This window comes from Phaethon aethereus (assembly GCF_964289735.1).
Source record: "Phaethon aethereus genome assembly, chromosome: 6".
Classification (NCBI taxonomy): Eukaryota; Metazoa; Chordata; class Aves; order Phaethontiformes; family Phaethontidae; genus Phaethon; species Phaethon aethereus.
Genome location: NC_138580.1, coordinates 15,217,724 through 15,237,257, shown reverse-complemented (window position 1 = coordinate 15,237,257; position 19,534 = coordinate 15,217,724).

The following is a 19,534-nucleotide window of genomic DNA, read 5'->3' as shown; positions in this document are numbered from 1 at the left end:
ATCTGCAGAAACAGACTAAGGAAGAAAGTACACTACTACAATTAAGGTTTTTTGCTTGCTTCCTATTTTTTGTGGTAAGGTCATCTGGCTGGTAAGAGGCAACAGAAAGAAGTAAATTATTTGTCTCAACTGTTTAGGTAATGCGTTCCTCTCTGCCTAAAACCATAGGACTATTATTTCAATGGGACTGCAGAGTGCCAGCATAAGCCCTAAAACTTTTTAAATTACTGTCACAATCAATTCTCTTACAGAATCATAGAATAGTTTGGGTTGGAAGGGACATTTAAAGGTCATCTAGTCCAATCCCCCCTGCAATGAGCAGGACATCTTCAACTAGATCAAGTTGCTCAGAGCCATGTCCAACCTGACCTTGAATGTTTCCAGGGATGGGGCATCTACCACCTCTCTGGACAACTTGTGCCAGTGTTTCACCACCCTCATTGTGAAAAATTTCTTCCTTAGATCTAGTCTAAATCTACCGTCTTTTAGTTTAAAAACGTTATCCCTTGTCCTATCGCTACAGGCTCTGCTAAAAATTCTGTCCCCATCTTTCTAATAAGCCCCCTTTAAGTACCAGAAGGCTGCAATAAGGTCTCCCTGGAGCTTTCTCTTCCCCAGGGTGAACAACCCCAACTCTCTCTAGTGTTATCCAACACTAAAATGCATCTAAAATATTAGTACAGAGGTATCATTTTTGTTAGGTATAGCCACCAAATATTTTGGTGATGAGCAGAGTTTTTGAGACTCTCAGGATGTATAGCTCTGTGTCTAGATGACTCAATTAACTACCCCATAGGATGTGTGAGGCTACCAACACTGACAGATGAGTCTTAAATGAGGGCAAAACCCAGTTCTAATAAAGAATTGAATTTTCTAAATTGTTTGACATATTCAGAACAGAAACACCTTTAATTTACATTTTTCTAAATATGGATTTTACTCACAGGAATAACACACAAAAATCCCATAATTTTATCAAGATGTCATTTATTCACTGCAGTCATTTGTATGTAAAAACCAGTGTAATCCATATGTGACCTCTTCCGTCACTCTGAAGAGCTGGCTGCTCTTAGGATCTCTAAACTACCACACCAAATTCTGGACAATGTCAAAAAAGATGACAAGTGGGGCCTTGTCAGGATAACAGAGATGACATACTGTAAAGCAGATGATTAAAACTAGAGTCTAGGTTGACAAATATACAATGATCCATTTCTTACTGGTCCAAAAGCTGATTTATTATTCAAGATCTAGATCTTTATATGTCCAGTATATTTTATGAGAAGTGACACTGCCTGTATAGTCCACAGAATGTAGACCATGTGGCAAACAACCAGGTACTATAAATGGGTCTAACTCCATTGATGTCCTCAGAAGTGTGATGATTTGCATCAGTTGAGACCTGGCCAAACCCTTGCAGTGGAAGTGCAAAAGTATCCATTTTCTGGAGTATTTTTGTTGTTATTTCTGCAGTGGGAGTCCACTTAAAGAAAAGATATCCTTACAGCAGCACTGAAGAGGAGGCTGAGGGGAGACCTTATCGCTCTCTACAACTACCTGAAAGGGGGTTGTGGCAACGAGGGTGTTGGTCTCTTCTCCCAACTAACTAGTGATAGGACGAGAGTAAATGGCCTCAAGCTGTGCCAGGGGAGGTTTAGATTGCATATTAGGAAAAATTTCTTCACCGAGAGGGTGGTCAAGCATTGGAACAGGCTGCCCAGGGAGGTGGTGGAGTCACCATCACGGGAAGTGTTCAAAAAACATGTGGATGTGGTGCTTCAGGACATGGTTTAGGGGACACAGTGGCGCTGGATTAATGGTTGGACTTGATGATCTTGAAGGTCCTTTCCAACCTTAGTGATTCTGTGATTCTGTGATTCTGTGAATTAGATTTTACATTTTTTATAAACCACCTTGGAAGATGACTATAGGCATACTGAAAAAGTATAGAATAAAGAATTAGTCTTGCATAGTGTTTATATTATGCTGCTCTTTAAACTAATAAACCTGCCTCCTTTAAAAAACAAAAAAGCTTATGTGCATCTTGCATTCTTTTCTTCTGCTTAGCCATTTCCAAAGAACATACCATAATTAGTCTAGCTTTCTGTGTATATTGTTCATTTAATTACAGTTTCCTTATATAAAATAATATAGATGCTGTAATTCTAACAGACTCAGGGTTTACTACACATACCTCAAGAAATCAGACTAGCAGGAAAACAGCCTTATTTTTCCAACCTATTAGTTCATACACACAACAATGTTCTTCAGGGAAAAATACAGAAATAGGAGCAAGGAGACTTGAGGTCTACTCCCAGCCATCCCATACATTTCCCTTCTCACTTGACTTCTTTGTACATCCCTTACTGGTTTGAAAATGTAAGCAATAAAGCTAAGCTCCTGAACTGGACAAACATTATGAAAAAGAGTATTCTATAAACATAGCTCAAATAAATGCCACAAATTTATGTTGATTGCATCAAAAATATTTTAAGCAGTCAAAATAGTCAAAATTCATCTGTATTAGCAAGTGTTTTACAAAATATTTAAAGGACTGACTGTTTTTTTTTCTTTATGTCCTTGCTTAGAAATGCAGAGTTATATTGCTGCCACACTTGGTAGGCAGAACAAATAGGCCCTATTAGTTCTAATTCAGGGATATAAAAGGAATATATAAAAACTTTTGTCACAAAAAAAAAAAAAAAAAGAATAAAACCAGCAGCGGTTTCAGGTTTTTGTTTCTGCTATGCACTGGATTTGAGAGTGAGTATGGAGGGAAATAGAAAGACATATCCAGCTACCCCAACCCAGTTACAATTAAAATCATTGAAGAAAGATCTAACCAAGTAAATTTATTCTGCATAGTCTGGGACCTTTAGCTAGTAAGTAGTAATCTTCTATCTTGTGAGGGAAAATAATTAAAATCCACTACATATACATATATATACACACACACACGTGTGGTAAGGGTTTTTTTTTTATATTTATGTGTATATATACACACACACTGGAATCTCAAGTAAAAAAAACCAATAAACCTCTAACTTCTAATTCTAGGAAGCTGAGCAGATTTGAAGAATGACCACTTATGCTTTCAAGACCAAAATAATAATTTTTAATATTAGGAAACAGTGACACCCTTTCATTCCCAGCAGAGACAGATTTTGCTCAGAGACTCAGTTAACACTGTTTACCATTCCACAGTTATACTCATTCTGTCATTCATAAAAGCACATCTGCAAACCAGCTTACTCTGGTTCCATATCAATTTTGATAACCAGCTATCAAACGAATGTTCACACTGGCTTAATCTGGTAAACCTCAGAATTATTAGGTATGGAACGTGTGATAAGAAAAAACAAAAGAAAGATAATTCACTGATGAATGTGTTACAATCTATCAGTTTAAAAATGAAATGCTAGTTCAGATGTGTGTCATTTTTCTCCATACATTTACAAAGTAAATATTAACAAGGTGTTTTAAATGAAGCACTTCATTTACACTTCACCTTTCTATTCCAATTGCTCTGTTCTCCTAGTATGATTCAACTATTGTACACATCAGCTTTAGCAAGCCACAAAAAGTAATTTTTGGCTTCAGATTCTGTGATAAATTTATCACCAGAAAATTACACGTCAGTCTAATTTCATGGCTATATTATCCTTCTGTCTAAAAACTTAACGAACTAATTAAATTCTGAATTAACTGAAATCAGAATAAGCCCCAGACACTAGCTTCTAATCTGGACAAACATCTCTTGACAGAAAATAGAATTAGTGTTTGTCTCATGCTTTGGAAAAATTTGCCAAAAGCAAACCCCTTACTGTTTTAGGCACATGGCCTTGTCTCTACCACAGGTGCTGTTTGCTATTGCAGCGTTTCTCCATCACAGATCTTAATGCATCTTCTTAATTGGCCTTGATACACCCAAGGGATATAAATTGTCATTCTACAAATACAACTATACTATCAAGTCAAGAGGATCCAGTGGCTCATTTTTTTTCTTATATTAACTAATTTGTATAAAACTGAATGCTTTGTGTCATAAAATGTTCTGTAGTCCTTTTGCAACCATTAGGATGCTTGTAGAGTAGGAATGTGAAAGCTGGTGTGACCTTTTTATATAATAGCAGTAGCGTGGGGAAGTAAATGCGGAGGATATGCCCAAAGGATGCCTGGACAAGAAAAAACAAGGAGGTGAAAGCACAGAATGCAAAGGCACATATGTATTGCTTTTTGTTTCCCTGTGTAATTTCTAAAGGAAGTGTTCCCCACACGCACACCATCTAGGTGACACCAACAACCCAAATGGCAGTATGCAACAGTCTATACAAAAGCTTATCCATACAGCTAAAGCAGATCTTACATTGCTGCAAAGGACTGCCTGGTAGAGCTACATGTGAACATCAGCTGTGCATGATTTTCACCTCCCCATCCCCTTAAGTCTGCCTTACTTCCCTGTCAATTAACAGCTTTCAGTCTTGAGGATTATATATGTCCTGTGGCTCTTGCCAGCAGGACATCTTCTCATTGCTGCCTCCTGGCTACATTTAAATGTTAATGACTAATTCTATAGCTAATACATGCAGTTTATTTTATCTTCATGTCTACCAGTTTTAAATGTCACTGCTTAGACTTGTCTGAAATGAATTTTGCTAAACCATCTCCTGTTAATTATCTTTTACCATTTATAGTTCTATCTGATGGTCTGTGTTGTCAACTGGGCTGCAAAGACAGGCAGTTCAGCATTCCACTTTTGAGATGGGGAGGTGGAACCGCCAAGCCCTCAAAACAAAGCAGAGCTTGGTTTTCCCTGATGTGGAAAAAGCTATTTGGAAACATGCAACAAATAGAAACCCAATAAACTCTAGCTTCTAATGCCATGAAGTTTATGTACCTCTTTAGTTGTGAATCCTTTATATAAGAGATTTGTTGTTTGTTCCTGAAGGCAAATAGCACTTTAAAAAAAAAAAAAAAGAAAATTATGACCCACAATCATCAATTTCATATAAAGAGAGTAAACAGTAAGTCCAACATAAATTCATCTGTCATTAATTGCCACATCCATAGTTTTCAGGAAAAATAAAAACACTTTCATATTCATATTTTTAGGCTAGACAGAAAATACTGTTTTGGAAAGAGTTATAATGACACCCTATTGTCCTCACTGAATGTACCAATATCTTTGTAAATAGAATCCTTTGTGCCTTGTTACCATGTCTTAACATTATAATGATAGCACTTCACCATATCACAGAGGAATTGTGCAGTGCTCAGATATCATGGGTGCTATGAGCCATATATATGTTTAAGAGATTGTCTGCAGAAAGGTATTCACACAAATTAAACCCCCATAAAGACTTTTTAAAATGGAATATTACATTCTGATTAAATTGCTACTCACTAAACAACATTAACTCTTGCTGGAATCTTTTTACAATTCAGTAAGGTTTCTTAAATTTTATTTGTCTCAATTCATTTTCAAAACTAACCAGAAATTAACTACTCCAGTGCAAACACAAATTTTCTGTGACATGCAGACAAGCCTCAAGAACAACACATATATATGCCAGAAAGATTTTCAAGGGCAAAAAAAAATTGACTGCCAGGTTTGAAACAGAAGGCTGGAGTGTATGTTCTGAGAAAGCTGTACATTTTCACTACAAGGCAGTTGACAACTAGTGGAAAACAACATCTTTTTAAACAATTTTTGTTGATGTTTGAAAGTTACGCTACCATCACCGATACGTAGCGCAGTTGTTTTAAAATCCAGCAGAAGCCTAGCCTTGAATTGGAATTGATCGACAGATTTACTATCTTTTCTATGTCATAGTTAATAATAAACTACTATATTATGAAAAATCTAATCTTTTATTGCCAAAAATGAGGAAGGAATGGAATCGCCTAGGCCTCCAGTGTAATTATCATTTAAAGGTATGCCTTTAAGGGATTGCCTTAGATTATATTGTTACAGCAATCTAACAATGGCTGTAATGCATCAGTTGGAGTACAAAACCAGTGTGTATATGAAGTGATAGTTCCCTGGGATACCGCTGATACCCTGCAAACAATTTTAATTCAGGAATTTTCACATTTAATCCAGAAGTGGTCTCTGAATTTAATAAGCCTCTTCCAAGAGATCTTGCAGGGAAAGCACTAAGGCCCAGAGTCCTCCTGAGACCCGTACTCCTGAGCTCCAGGTGAAACAACAGGATAATTTCCCCAAATGTCCCTTCTTTGACTGAGGCTGACCTGACACCAGGCCTGCTTCCCTCAGATAACCTTGAACATGGAAGAACATTACTTACCCAAACATGGAAGCCTTGTCCCCTCGGTTTTGATTAAAGATTCTTTTTTTTGTTAAATCACTGCTTATTACATTAGACCAGGGACTGGCAGGTTTCATAAGTCTGACTAGTAAGTTGAAGCAAGGCACATAAATTTTTATAGAAAGCAAAATGCTTGATGCTTAATGTTTTTCTGAAGGCTTAAATATGCAAGTCAAACTGCAGATTCCCTGCATTTCAAACAATTCACTTTCTTTTTTCATCACTTACTTTCATTGTATGATGCCCATGCATCCTCTTACCATGTTCTAACTCTCTTCAAAGCCAGATTCAACATTCTTAGTCTACTCTAATTTCTTTTCCCTAATTCCACACATCTGACCTTATTGTTTAAGGTAGGCATCTCTTAATCTCCAGTTTTGCCCTTCCACAAGAATAGAGTCAACCTGTGCTTAAAGGATATCTATCACGATGTCCCACAAAACATGACACAACAGAGATGGAGTCAGACCCTGTGTGGACAACTTGAAGTTACAAGGATCTGAGAAGATACAGATGCAGATATTCCATGCATTACAAAGTTTGCATGCTTCCATTTAGCAGTAAACCTGTAGATGTTTGAAACTTCAAAGTAACTAATTGTATCTTGAAGGTGGTGGTGGTGTTTTGGAAGTGGCAGCTAGTCAATTTTCTCTTTTCAGTACCAGTTGAGCAAACATACAGCACCACACTGTCTAAAAAAAAAATACAAGAATAGTACTGTTTTGTGGTATGAACAAAAACTACAGAATCTCCAAATATTTCTCTTCCAGCTGTAAGTCAATGGTTTTTTGAGGATAACTGATGTTATTCCAATCAAGGACTTGTTATATATTCTGGTGAACAACTTAATCTACATGAGTGGAAAAGGTTTTCATGACGGCAGTAAGTGAGAAGATAATGAGCCATGTTAGCATACCGGGAATAATTTTCTGACTATGTAAACCAAGAACAAATGTCTTGGCATGTTGCTCCTGAGGCACAGAAGGAAAGAAGTAAGAATACCAATAGTGTTGATCAGTCTTGCTCGCCCATCCAGGATGATAGTTGTCAACCAGGATTTCAATGCTCAATGTAATAAAAAGAATGTAATTTACATCTGATATAGTAAGGAAATTAAGATGTACAGGATACAATGAGCCTCCCTCTGACAGCAACAGAAAATGAATAAAATAAATCTGACCCTACATTTGTGGATGAAAACACTTCCCCTGTTACAGACATAACAAGTACAACCATAATGTTCAGAGGTGAAGCCAATGAGAAAGCACAGGAATACAAAAGGCTGGTTCTGGAGATCAGGCAACTGATATCTGACTATGACATTATCTGTTTAGGACTTCCTTATTAAAGAAAAGGAAAATGGTCTGGTAGCAGTTATAATAATAACTGCTGCCTACACTTGGTGTCCGTTGGTTAAAAGATTAAGTCGACAATACTTCATGTACTCAAAGGATGTTATAGATATATTTTCAAGTATGTATAAATATAAGTGCACTGACTCTTGACTGTGAGGCGTTTCCGGCAAGGCGACTCACATGACACTGTTCACTATAATTTCAGTGGGTACCTGGTTATGAGTAACTTTTGCGACCTGGATTATTTTTTTCAGATCTTCTTGTTGTTCTTTATTTTTATATTTACTTGCAAACCAGCACAACTCTCTCCTGTTTTTTCATCCTCTTCCTAGGAATTTCAAAAAGATCAGGCACATTGATAATGGGCCAATGGATAAAAGTAGTCATGTATGGTTCAATAGCCTTGAGTTATATACATACATTATTACCATCATCATCATCATTATCATCATCAATTATTCAATTCCTAATGAGAATGTGGTCTTAAATCTGAGAGAGAAGGACTTAAACGCCTAATGTCTTGATATCAATATAATTTCAGGTTCCAGCATGCTCTCAGGTCGCTCACAAAATGTATATGTCTAGAACACTTTAGGCTGAACAAGAGTGTTCTTTTCCATTGAAAGTGGATTTGAGACAATTTTTGCCTTTGCTGGCAGGAGAGTGTGCCAGGGATAACTAAAACCTTCATATCTAATATGCACAGGAGAAACTAGAGATGCACACACTTTTACAAACTGTCTCACATTTTCAATAAATCAACTATAGAGTATATTGAAACCACTCTAGTTAGCAGTGGCTCAGACAGTCACAGAGTCAGTTCATTGTATGTTCTAAACAACCTCTTTTTCTCCAACACCTGTAGAGTGAGGTTGGCCTCCTAAGTTGACTCAGCTGACTAAGCCGAGTTCTGTGTGTTTGGTGGAATAAGGAACTTCCAAATGAGTAGTCAGTTACAAAAACTCTCCTTAGACTAAGAAGGTCACAGTAAAAGTAGTATGTTCCAGTGTCCAGAAAGGCATTGCCTTTCTAGTCCTATGATGCACCTGGGTTTTGGAGAGAAGAACAAGCCACACTTAATTATTCAGGACAAATTTTGTGCCATTCAACACAAGAAACTGGTCATGGCACTTTTGGAGATTGTTTTGATTTTTTTTCTTTCCAGCCAAATACCAAGAAAGCATCAATAAAGGAAGCATTATGTGAAGGGTGGTTCTTTTCAACAAATGCATGCAAATGCTAACACATGAAAATTTGTTCTCCCAATAAATATGTCCCTTTTTGACATATTTGTATTTACTATGTAAAATGTCTGTGTGTGGTCCATCCACGCTCTGTGGCTCCATATATACACACATGCATATGTACATGCATCTACACATATCTTTGTTAATTTTGTAGGGATGGGCATGAGAGGAGGACACATTAATCCTGGGAATCACTCATTCTTAGTACTCCTTAGAAGGAAGTACAAACTGGAAGCAAACGCAAGGGGGTCAATACCAGCAGCTGCTGTCACATAGAAAAACTTCATAGAAGTTTGTGACTGGTAAGGAGGAGAGCCTCAAGGAAGCCAAGTAATTCGACATACCTTGGGTGCCAGAATGATTTGATATGTACCCAGCTGTACTTGGTTGGCTTGTCTACAATTGCCTCTGTGTTTTTCACAAACCCTGGTACAATTGCTAGGTAAGGCACATTTCCAAGACACAGTAGAGGACCTTCCCATTGGCAGAAGTGTCTTCCCCCTACTTGCTGGAAATAACTATCTTTTTCATGTGGTCATGAATGCCTGAGACAGCAAGGAGAACTGACACTATTTCTTTTCCTTGGCTAGTGTTGCCGATGAACTGTCTTTAATCATTCATAAGCAGGTTCTGCTCCGTATTTATTGGGAACGGTTTTATTCCATAAGATTTGACAGTTTTCTGAAATCCCCCAAATTGTTCCAATAATAACAGAGACAATGACAATATCATTTAGAAATCTCTCACATGCTGTATGTGAATGGAGTTACATATCTACTGTAAGTAACAGAATAATGGAACAGCAAATTGTTTTGTAGAGGGAGCTGAAATTAGATTGTGCTATACTGCCAAAAGAGACAAAAAGAGACAGATGAATTCTGTAAGGAGAAGAAATTGTTATACCCATGAGAACCGCTGGTTGCTATTCCCTACCTCAAGGATGTACAAGGTTTTCCCATCTTGGCAAGAGGCAAAAACCCCTGATCAATTAATAAAACAGGACAAATTGCATATGTTCTATATAGAGAGGAAGCATGCAGTTCTTTCCATTTACTGACTAAAAGAACCAGAATTTTCAACCTGTGTATTTGCTGACTAAATCAGCAAATGCCACTGAATGCCACTGAAAATTCAAGTCCTAAGAAGTAGTCCTAGGTAGTTCTGCTGACATGAGTAACCTCTCCTCCCTGTGTATTCCATCAGACTTCTGCCTAAAGGCATACAAATGCTTTCCTTCCCAGCAGTGCAAGGAAAGCCTGCAACTTGAATGGTCTTGCAAAAATATGCAAAGCTATAGGCGATACCAGATGGGAAACAGGACTCACGGGATAGCTTACTTTACTCAGCATCCTGTTCCTGACTGCAGCCAAAACCAGTTTTGTTTAAAAAGACACACAAACAGCCAAGTACAAGAATGCATTTCTCAGGTATGAAGAAAAAAATCTGTGGAAAACTAGATGACTTACACGAGTGTAAGAAATAACACCACTGGGTCCATTACTTCTGAGGAGCACATGAAGAATACAGAGGTACCAGAGAAATGAATGAAAATCATCATAAAGCACAAATATCCTTGGTAACGTTGAATGTGTTATGCACACTTATTTGTGGAAAACTGTGCTTTCTATCAGTTTACCCAGTCATGACTGCAACATTACATACCACTGATCATTATTGCTCATATTGCAGTAGGTTCAGAGCAAGAAGTAAGGAAGGGGGTGGAACACTTAATTTCATTTCAGCTGTTCAGTTTGGCATGTTTACATTATGCTGTATAATGTACAATAATCCCTTTCCTATGAACTTATTGCCAGTCTCCCATACACAAACAGATCAAAAAAAAATGACATCATGCAGAACTTCAGGTTCTTGAAACAATCCTGTGGAGGCTATAGTGTAGGTTCTGTAAAAACTTCCTTCATATTTCTTGTTAAGAATACTGCTTAGTATATCTTTCTTTATGCTGTTAAAATACAGGTATTATAAATTATTCACAATTGTCTTCTGGTGTAAATCAGAATAGCTCTAGAAAATGTAAAGTAACTGAATTGCTATTGATGCAATTCAGTACTTTCAGGATTATCAATTAAATGAAAAGGGAAAAGCTAATCTTGCACTACCACAGTGCTATTTTTTTATCCTTTAGTTTCTTTTTTAATTAAAAAGTGAATTTTTCATTACATGTTATTGTGAAGGTTGGGAATAAAAATAGGTCAGAATGAGAAAAGCTTTGAGATTTTGAAGAGGTATAATGTACTGTTTAGAGACAATAAGAGGTAGGCAGTAGGGGTGTAGGAACTGGGGACAATACTCTCAGCTCTGATCTGGACATCCTTCTGTAAGTAGGGATTTGGAAGAGTAGATACATCTTTTGTATTTTAAGATTAACTTTAAAGAGTATTAAGATGCTATATGAACACATTTTAAGAAGTAGCAAATACTAGGCCTTTACTGCATAGATTTTCTCAGTTTGGACAGGATTGCTGTCTTATATTCAGAATAGGAGGAAAAAGAAATTATGGATATTTTCATCTGTCACTCTTTACATTGACAGATTCATACTCCCTAAAAGAAACAAGTGTGTTCTCTATGAAAATGTGTTTTGTTTGAGGCATTATCCTTGCAAAGAATTTTCCACATACGATCATTAGATCCTATCCAGCTTATATTAGAAGTCACAGGAGGCCACTCTTTCCTCCTAGCAGTGACTCTCCAAAGCCCACCTTACAAGATAAGGACTGAAGCACAGAAGAAGGATAATGTAGGACAATTTTGGTGTTATAAAAATATTACCTGTCTCTCCATCATTACTACAGGAGTGAAAATGAGTAATGGATTATCTGATACTGCAAAAGGAATTAAAACAGAATTCATTGCAGTTACTGAAACAGGAATTCGGCCAGAATATTTTCCTACCCATGGTGAAAGTGGAGGATTTTTAATGATCATGGGCTATCTGTGACCATAGTTCATCTCTTCCACTTCCTGCCCCACTGACTCCTTACCACATAGCAAAGAGAACCTAGTTTCCCAATACCACTTTCCTACCGTGCCACGTGATTTCATTATACCCTGAAAGATAAATCCTTGGGGCATTACACAGTTCTTTTATACACAACCCTTCCAGACTCTATAAGTAGATGGATAATGAGTTGTATCAGAGACATACCAACCAAGAGGATTGAAACTGTCAGGAATAAAGCATACACCCCTGCTGGTCTATACCTGCTTCATCCTGTACATCAGACCCAGAAACCTGCTAAGACATTTCCTGCATGAAAAGCAATACTTTTGTCAAATATTACAAGCTAGACTTGTAATCTTCTTTGGACATGGCCTCAGGGGGCCAGATAATCCAAGCTGTTGTGATTCAGCAGGAAGCTGTCGGAAAGAGTTTCAAGGCTTCATGGAGGCAGTTTTTCTTTTTACCTAGCTTCCTGTGTCTGTCAGATTGTAGAGAAGACTGTCAGATATGACTTCTGATGGAGAAGGGAGTCTGCTAAAAAGGAAAAGTCTCAAGAAGGGGACTGAGTAAAAACAAAATCCTTATCCTCACAGAAATACCCATGCTTGCATGTTTCTCTGCTTCCTGTACATTCTGTACAAGTCTGCCTTCTGTACGTTCCTACACTCCTCTACCTCTACTTGGATTGATGAGTTACTGTTCATCTGAGTAGCTTACAGAGAATTGGAGTGGAGAAGTGCAAGCTAAAAGATGTATAAAGATATGGATTTTATGGGGATTCAGTTAGTGTGTATCTGACTGGAATGTCTACACTTTTTCAATTGTTCTTCAGACAAAATGCAGGGTTGTTTACAAGCATGAACTATTCATAGTATTAAAGAGTCTGTGAAAATGGATGTGCAAGCCAGTCAAAATATGGAATATTGAAGTCGATCAGAGGATCCTTTAGCATCTTTGAGGTTTTAGAAGGACTTGATCTGCAGGGTATGGCTGGGGGTGTTTAACTGAGATAACGTGGTTAACTGACCTTTACATTGATTTGGGGCTCTAGGTGAAGGGAAGAGAACGATGCTAGATGGAATGATCTTTAGTACAAAAAGGAACAATATGCCTTTTTTTTATTCGTCTGCAGAGCACATTTTTTGAAAAATCTCTTTATTTTCATTTTAGCAGAAAAAATTGTTTTTTTTAAAAAAACTTTTTTAAAGTTCTACAGCTTTTTCAATGTAGAAAAAGATTTGGATCTGGAGTGTCTCTTACTGTAACTGTATAGCAGTTAAAGCAAGGAAGACCTTATTTTACTTGGAGACCCAGAGAACTACTGAAATCCAAACAAAAGGCAATAAAATATCGCAGGAGAAGCACAATAAAACAGTATGAAAATTTTGGCCAAATAGGTTGTTTTATAAGAGAGAAATTAATAATCCCATAATCTACTTTTAAGCATGACTTCTGATGCATTATAATTATTTATAAAAAGAAAATAATATTTTTTTGCTACTTAAGTCTGCTTTAAATAGAAACGTTAAGTTATTCCAATGTTGACATGCTGTAACTGATAATTTTTGCTATATTTATCTGGGGGAAAAAAAAAGAGACATGGCTACACTTTTTCATATAAGCTACTCCTTTTCCATTACTTTTCCCAGCTGTTTTGGTTTTCACTTTCTTCACCTGTGTTTCAAGGAGAGCATGAATTCCATTATCTCTGTAGCCATTGCTGCTAAAAATCTAATCCATCTCTCACCCTGCCCTACCTTAATTGCTATAAGCTTTTTGCATTGTCTTCCCCCTGCCCACCTCATCCTTCTGCATAACTCTGTTATGTGCAAGTCACGAGACAGAATACAGATAAGCCCATCTTTGAGCACATTGAAGATGCTTGTTAAAAAGCAGTGTTTTTCTTCTCTTTAGTTTAAAACATGACAAAATCAATTTTTAAAACTTCACATCTTAAAGTGTTTTTGAAGCTCTGAACTCTTTAAGTGCTGTGCAAATGGCAGAATGATATCACACCACCAATCTGTGGCTCACTGTTACAAATTCCATTTTCCATGCTGCTTCAAAAGCATGGTATAATCAGCAAGTAAGCCTTTAAAATGCAAATTAAACAAAGTGCACCTTTTGATTGAAACAAGACCCATTTTTTCACATAGCAAGACCAGAAAAGTCCATTTCATCATAGTCACCTAGAAAGGAGCACTAAATGATTGGGGGATTTCAGAGGGTCATTTTACTCAGATGCCCCAGTACTGAACACCCTAGCTTTAATTTATAAGACTTGTGATTATTTAATGTAACTAAAATTTGTGTGCCATCCAACCAGAACAAATTAGCGTTGCAAGTAGTATGGAATTATTCCCATCTGACACATGCTCCTTGCTTCAGAGAACATGGGAATCAAAAATCAACAGTAACAACAGAACATCTTTCTTATTACAGAAATTGTGGGAGGGAAAACTTTCTTGCCCTCTCTGGAGGAGTAAGCAGAAAGTCTAGCCAAAGCCATCTTAAAATGCTCATAATACTGGTAATTGTGCTGAGGGAAAAGCAGGCAATTCTGGACTTTCCTTGAGGCACTCTCCACCTCACCAGCCATCGCTACAGCCTATTGAGGGGGAAATGAAATGTGTTCACAGTTTCTAAGGCCAGAAAGGATTATCATGTCCACACAAGACAAGTACTTCTTTTCCTCACCACAAGAATGCGTTCAAACAGGTGACAAAACATTTCCCTCATTACCTGACATGAACAATATATAAAAAAATCTCTTCTGGTTTTAAAGGCATCAATGATTGCAAGTCTGAAACATTGTCCAATAAACTTTTAATTTACATTTACTCCCAGAAAACTGCTTCTTGTTTCAAGGTTAACTTTGCATAGCTTCAACTTTCCATTGCTGGGTCTGGTTATTCCTTGTGATTAAGACTGAAATCCCTTCTTCACCCTCTGCTCTCAGATGTCTTCATACAGTCTTGAATACCTATCCCAGGTAATCAAAATTGCCCCTCAACTGTCTCTCTGTCAACCTGAGTATATTTTCCAGACTAATTTCCCTCTCCTTCCTTGAACTCTTTTCAGTGATCCTTTCCATGGGTCTTGCACATGTGCAAGTACCAGAACTGGATACTGTATTGAGAGAACATTCATAAATAAAGCTTCTATTTTGCGGACTGGTGTTTTGTATCACAGAACAAGTAACGCTGTTGGAATGCATCAAAAACAAGGGTGGAAATCAATTTTTGTCCAAATTTTGTACAAACATTCAGGATATCTTCACATTATATATTAATAGATCACAGCTTAGCTTGCCTTTCCACTCAAAGCTGGAAGCCTAAACCCAGATTACAGAGTTACAGTGGAAATCTTTCTTCCCAGGCTACCCTTACATATCTTTATTTCCAGTATCTCTGGTGGCAGTAGTGCTACACTCTTGTGACTATAGGAGCTGAAGCTCAGTGATCTTATTGTGCTAAAGGCAAGTGCAAGGACAGGTTTAATGGACCATACAGACAAATTCAGTTGAATTGGTATTTTGGCTGGGTGAAAATTAGGATGGAAATATGAATAAGTCTGGATGTTTGGTATTCAAAATGCTCAACAAGTAATTCACAGAGTTGGGAAGGCAGCTGCCATGAGTAATTATGGCAGTTATGGAAAGTTTACTGTAGCCTCAAAATGCAAATTATTTTGGTGCCCTGGAATGACAGAAGTGGGGAAGCAAGCTGAGCCTTGCACAGAAATAAGATGTGCTAAATGCTCATGAATTTAGCTCTACTACAGCAAAGGTGGGAAGTTTGACTTTCCAGTACTGCCCCATAAGCTGTAAATTTTGACATTTCCCTGCTTATAAAGTTGAACCCAAAGACTTGTCACAGCCTTTTACACAGTTAAGACGACAGCTTGTTGCCTTTAAAAATAAGCTGCATCCTATTATGACAGCAGACTCGCTTGTCTAAAAACACCTATTTTCTGGACCATAAAGACAACTGAAAGTCTGCAAAGACAGGACTGCCTGGGAGTGATTATCCTCAGGAAAACAATGGATGCTATTTTTTTACCAAATCAACAGTATACTCATTAGGTTGAAGTTTTATTTTCAAAAGAAACAAAAGAAAAATATGAACAGCAGAGCCTGTCATGAGTCTCTCTCTCCTCACACCTGCTAAATGTTTTCTGCACATCAACAACTACCCAGGAGAATGACTGCCAACTCCCAATCTGCCCCATGTATGACCAGCTAGCAAGCAGGGAATTTCTTAGCAAAATACCAATATTTGCAGGAAGGAAAATTCCAGTGCTCCTTCAACCAGTTTAAATCCATCCTAGCAGTGGTACACATAATCCATCAACTGCAAATTGCCACTAGTAAGTATTCATGTTAAAGCTCATGGACTAAAACATATACTCTATCCCTTCGTTAATGCACAAATTATATGCTCTGCACATATTAGTAAGTCAAATAATCAAAGTAATGAGAGAGTGAGACAAATCCAGAAGACCCTTGCATAGCAAAACATAGCCTTTGTTACTGCACAGCATTGTCTCCATCCCTGTATCCACTATAGCAAGCAAAGACAAGAACTCTGACTACAGGGCTTTCAAATCTCCACTTCAGCCTATCTCCTTGAGTTAAATTTCATTCCCTGATAGAAAAAGGAAATGGGCCTTCTGTGAATCAGGAGAGGTGATGGGAAGAGGGGAGAATACTTTCCACAACACATAATAGTTCTAGATTTGTATTATCTAACAAAAATATCTTCTCTTGGATTACTGGCCTCAGCCCAGCCTTGTCACCATGGACCTGCCCAGCCATCCTGGGGTTTTGTCTGGCCCTGGTCACCCTCATTGGGTCTGAACCTGACCTTGACCTGTGGCCTTAGTTTCCAGCCCTACCTTGATCTAGCCCCACTGACCTAGCACCCTGACCTCCCCAGCCTGGTGCCCTGGGCTCAGGAATGTCCCTGGCTTGCACTCTGCTGCCTCCTGTCTCCCCATCTTACCCTGTTCCTTCACTAGGGGTGATGGGACCAGGCCCTGGCTGGTGAGGACCCTTGCCCCACCAGCCCAAAGATCCCCCTCGGCTCCCAGCCCTCACTGCTTGTTGGCAGTGTGGCCCTTGCTCTCCTCTGAAAACAGCTGGCATTCATTTTCTCAAAGCAAGTTAAGCATTTTGAATGGGTTTTAATTAGCTACCCTCAGGTTATTAAAATGCATAAGCTTGATGATGGCCTTTTCCTTTCAACTTTGGAACTCCATTAGCTTTAGACTATGAATAGTTCAGGATTGCAAGTTTTTTAGACCTTGTAATCTGAATATATAGAATTTGTAAAATAATTTACTTCAAAGTAAATATAATTACAAAACTCCTTGCATGGGTTCCTTTGGGAGCTAAATCACTCCATCTGTTTCAAAACTTTGCACTTCTCTAGCTGTTTTTAGTCACCAAATGGACTGTACATTCTAGAGAGTCCATATTTGTGGGCAAATGATATAATTCTTAGGGGAGGTCCTTAGGGTGTTTCTCTTCGCTTCCAGTATAAAATGTAAGCTGCAAGATATTTAAAGATTAGGTTTGTGATTTCCTAGTTAGTCACTGTCACAGATATTTTTTCTGAAGTATCAGCAATGCTGTCCTGGTTTGGCAACTGGAAAGCATGTTCAGAGACATAAATTCATTTAAAGTATGATTCTTTGAGACTGGTTTCATTACTTCTTGCTAAGACTGTTTCATGGTGCTACTTATATGTGGTTTTCAAACATAGGTTATCATTAATCATTGACTGGGTTACCTCAGCCAACATACAAGCTTCACAGTACAATTCCAAAAACAGAAGATCAACTTCTCTTTATCTACAGGTCTCCTATTCTTGCAGCAGAAGCAGGGAACGTAGTTCTCCAGCAATCTTCTACCATTCCTACAGTAGGACCTACAAAGGACCAGCCAGGTTCTCTTCCCTCCTTGGAACAGCTGCTCAAAAATTTGTGTCATTGAAGTTCACTATGACAGTATTATTCTTACTTCCCATCTGGAAAATGATATCTGTAGTTTATATACTATCTAGTATGAGTAGTAAGAAAAGAAGTTGTTCACTACAAAATCATTTCCAAAGCCAGAAAGAAAGAACACTGTTTGGCCTTTAACACACAGTTTCAACCTGTAACCCTTACTTTAAGTATAACAACTTTTGATTAAAATGTTTCTTTGAGAAATGTCCATGAGTGAAATAATTTCTGAAGCTTCTGACACTGATGTACTTTCAGTTTGCTTCTACGATGATGACTTATTTTAGGATTCAAAAACTTTCTTTCAGTACCTGATTATATAATTAACCTAATACTAATCTTGCCAGGTAGGAGGAAATGAAATAATCATATATGACCTATATATCACAAGAAACAAAACCAAATGGCTTGTATTTTACATAACACATACTCAAAACAAGTTGTGTCTGTAATTTGAAGACCAGATCAAGAATCAGAATGAGTGGCAGTTCCAGGGGGAATAACCATGACATTCCTTAGTTATATCACTGCTAATAATTTTAGGGGGGAGACAAACTAGAAGAGACAAATATATAGTTAGAGAGATAAAAAGACAAGAAGTGTAAATATATTTTCAAACATACAAGTACAGTTGCAAGGGACTTAGTATTTAGGCAAGGTGGATACTCCTTAAAATGTTGCTTTTTGTTTATGGAATATTAATGGACATGATCACAATGTTTATCTTTGTGATAGGCAAAATTAGTGAAGTGGTTTCCCAAAGTCCATGGCATGCAAACACTCCACAACTTAATCTCTGTTCAGTGACTACTCAGTAGAGTCTGTCTTCCTACTTTCACATCACAAGTATATGGTTATCATAAAGATATGCTGTATGTTTGTTTGATAAATAAAGCATACAGATAACTGAGCAAAAGTCTGTGGAACCCATAATTTTATCCTCTTGTACAAAAGAGACAATCCTGCCTCTATTCTATGAGGAACACTAACATAAATTGAGTGATCATTTCTTCCAATTAGTTTGCTTGCAGTTCCAACAGCTGAATATGCAAACTAGTTTATCTTATGAATCTAAGGCCTCACATTTTAACTTGAATGGAAACATCTCAGCACATTATCTTTTGGCTTACAGGATGTGTACCAAGATAAACATCTCCTTTGCATCTCTTTTCTTAAAAACTGAAAAAAAACCCCATCAACTAGATCCTGCCAAAAATGTCTCATCTCTTTCCATCTATCACTGCTAATTTACAAGTCTCTCTAAATATTGCTGAAGTTCAACATGTAATGTCATTTCTTATGTCTAATACATAGTCATAGTTCATGATGCTGAAGCTGTTTTGGAAATGCTGGAGAAGCATAGAGCCCTGAAGAGGGATTTAATTGAACTAGCAAAATGAACTCTAAGTGAAAAAAAATTGACATAATCTTTTAAAAGATATCTAAGAGACACTTTCAACATCTTAAGAAAATACCATAGTTCAGTCTTAAAATAAACTGGGGAAGGCCTCAGGATTGTAACAGCAGTGTCTTTTTTGACCTTTTCTAGCAATGTGGCTTGGGCAGGTACAGTTCATTAGAGAGAACATTTTTGCAGAAGTACTAAAAGGAGGCTACTACTGTTAATAAAGT